The sequence below is a fragment of the Mastomys coucha genome, chromosome X (assembly GCF_008632895.1).
Source record: "Mastomys coucha isolate ucsf_1 chromosome X, UCSF_Mcou_1, whole genome shotgun sequence".
In the NCBI taxonomy this organism is placed as follows: Eukaryota; Metazoa; Chordata; class Mammalia; order Rodentia; family Muridae; genus Mastomys; species Mastomys coucha.
This window is the reverse complement of record NC_045030.1, coordinates 12,995,505-12,998,996: the sequence shown is the minus strand read 5'-3', so window position 1 is coordinate 12,998,996 and position 3,492 is coordinate 12,995,505.

The window sequence follows — 3,492 nt, the reverse complement described above, 5'->3', positions numbered from 1 at the left end:
CCTCCAAGCAGAACCATTGTTCATTGAAACAGTTGGTGAATGACTTTATAGATAGACCATCTTAATATACACCATTTCTTAAATGAATGTAACCTGTTCTCTGTGGACTGAGAATGATGACAATCACTCAAGTCAAATAGCTTTGACCATAGCAGGAAATCTGCCTGCAATTCATTCTTTGGCACAGCAGAATTGTCAACTCTTAGCTTAGCTAGGATGGAGGTAAAATCCTTTGGTGATGACAGGGTCATTGAAGTACAGCCTTATTACAAGGAACTCCATTGTCTAAAAATTTTTCTTATTTTGGACTTGTGCCACAGTAGGAGCCAAGATTTTAAGCTCTACTAAAACCAAAACAAAGAAACAAAAAGACTTTATCAATTTATGTTCATTTAAAAAATACTAGTAGTGATATATTATTTTAAAATATACAGTTAATATATTTGGAGTTATCTCAAATTTATATTGAGACAAATGTATGTATTTTCAGTATTGCTGTAGACAAGCATCCACATAAGCCTGTTCAATTGATTGTTGTCTTATATCAAACAATTTTATAATTCTCATTTTTATTGTTATAATATTTTATAAATTTTAAGGAATATGACAAAATGAAAAAAAGAAAGGTAAAAAAAGAAAAACAATTCTTAACAATAAAAGAACAGCTGGGGAAATCAAGACCCCTGACCTCAAACTTTACTACAGAGTAATAGTGATAAAAACTGTATGGTCTTGGTACAGAGACAGACATTTGATCAATGGAACAGAATTGAAGACCTAGAAATAAAACCACACACTTACGGACACTTGATCTTTGACAAAGAAGCCAAAAATATAGAATGGGAAAAAAAAGCATCTTCGATAGATGGTGCTGGTCTAACTGGCTGTCTGTATGTAGAAAAATGAAAATAGACCCATCTTTGTCACCTTGCACAAAGCTCAAGACCAAGTGTATCAAGGACGTCAATATAAAACCAAATACACTGAATCTAATAGAAGAGAAAATGGGAAAGAGCCTTGAACTCATTGGCACAGGGGAAAATTTCCTAAAGAGAAGTCCAGTGGCTCATGAGGTTGGGACCTCATGAAACTGGAATGATTATGTAAGGCAAAGGACATAGTTGTTGTAGGAAATAAAAACAAACAAAATAAATAAAACAAAAACAAACAAAGCAAATGTAGAGCCAGCATGTTCCTGTGCTTGTGCCTCTGCCCTGGAGGCCTGGCTGGTCATGTACTGGTGGGCAATGGCCGACCTGCTTTTATCTCTGGGAGATTCTGACTCTGAACTCCACGATCTTTCCGCCCAGCATGCTAGTTTCCCACTGGCGAGCTGCTACCATGCTGACCCTGTTCTTCAAATCCCCCATGGCCTTTGTGGTGCACACTTAACAAACCCATGTTTTGGTGACATACCTTTCTCTCTTGAACCAAGACGAGCCACCACATGAAGGAAAACTCAACACAAACTTAGTTAAGAAATAATAGTAACTCAATCTCTGGGCACAACAACTAAATCCTAATCTTGTAAGCCTTACTAAAATCTGACTCCTTCGGTGATGAAACATTGTGGATCCACCATGATACCTGGAAACTCTAAGAGCTACAACTTACCCCTCTGCTGTCCCATTCTAAAAGGGGCACTAACTCTCTCCTGCTTCCTCTCTTCCTCCATCCAATGCGGAAGTCCTACCTACTCACCCAGTGATTGGCTCCTTTATTCATTAGAGGATTGTTGAAAATATATAGGAATCCTAACACAGCGTCCAGAATTGAGACAATTTGTAGAGACAGCTGCTTAGCTATACCACCCCAGTAAGTCAGGAAGATAGAGCATGTCTTCAACCTTCTGTCCTAAGATCATCTGACAGACCTAGAGAAAGAGGACATTAAGGACTAGCCTACTCAGTCTCAGCAGAATCAAGCTGTCCTGTGTAACCCTCCTGCTTGACCCTGCCTGTCTTTCATAACCACACCTCTCTGCCAACCTCTTGCTATTTGCCACGCTTCTCTCCTGGTTCCAGTTACATTGGAAGTCCCACCTCCAGAGACCTAATAAGGAGCTGCTGATTGGACCGGCATGCTGACGAACTTGGGGGAGGGGTTTTGCCTCACCTATTCTACCTGTTGGCTTGTAACAAAGAGATCATTAAATGAAAGATGGCTGAGTGATTGCACTCGAGTGCTGTCTAATTTTTTTAAGAACCTTCCACATGGATTAAGGTAGCATAAATATGGCTTGCCAATTTTCTCCTGACTCCATATTCCAGAAAACCCATTCTTATTGTTGCTGCTGGCTGGCAACAGTCCTGAGCCTGTATTTATGTCCTTTCTTTGGACAGTATTATGTCTGTAAATGAAAAGAGGCAATTCTTGCCTAGTGGCTGTCTTTCCATAAGTGGAGTAACTCATAGATTCCCAATTTCTTCTTTGAATCCAAGACAGGAAAAGCTGTCAGGAGCAGACTAGTCTCAACAACTAGTGAATAAATAACATTAAATGTCACATTCTGTAGATTTCTGACTTTTTTGAAAACCAACTAGCTATATAAAGTAATCTGGAATGTTCTCCATTGACTATGCTCAGCTATTTCTAATTTAAATATCTGAAAATGCCATAACAATAAACTCAGAGCCATGAATTTGATATTTAGCCTTTAACTCACAAGTTTAATCATCTCAAATCAGTTTATAATAACAATTAGAGAAGGACGGGGTATAAGCCCTGTACTTCTAAAATTTTTGCATCAATAGAGGAAATTTATACTAACGAAAACTTTGTTTTGCATCAAAATAAATTCTGTAACAAAATCAGAAACTATGACTTCTGCTGAGTAACAATTAAAAAGATTTCTACAAAATGAGATTATGGCTATGCAATCAATTCTAGCTATTCCTCCCTGCTCTAATTATGACCACTTCTACATTCCCTAGAAAGACAACTTATAATAACCACCTCCAGCTCTAAAGCTCAGGGAACTGGGACGACAACTCTTCATAATTTCTTCAAGCTGAATATGGACATTGAGATATGTTTGAAGGGAAGGGGAAAGGGTAGGGAAAATGGGGAAGTTGGTTGGCCTTAAGAAGGTCACTCCAACGATTGTATTAGTCTCTGATATCTGTATCATGACTGGATCTGGCTGAAAGTCCAAGATATCTGGAGTTCAAGCAGAGACTCACTAAAGCTGTATATTCTGTAATATATAAATCTCAAAACATTTTTTATATCATCAAAATAACCTTTTTGTTTGATTCTCTGGAATCTAGTTCTTCGGGGGGTATTCCTTTATCAAATCTGATCCATATAACTCTGGAGGGTTTAAATACCTTAGTCACCTTTTCCAAAAACACAAAGACAAAACCTTTTTTCCAAATCAGCATATCCTTGAGCCATTAATCAGAAAGCCTTTTATTTTGACCTCTGAAGGAAACCGACCCGCAGCTTCACTTCATACCGTGGGTGATTCACGAACTGGGGAAGTCGAATTTC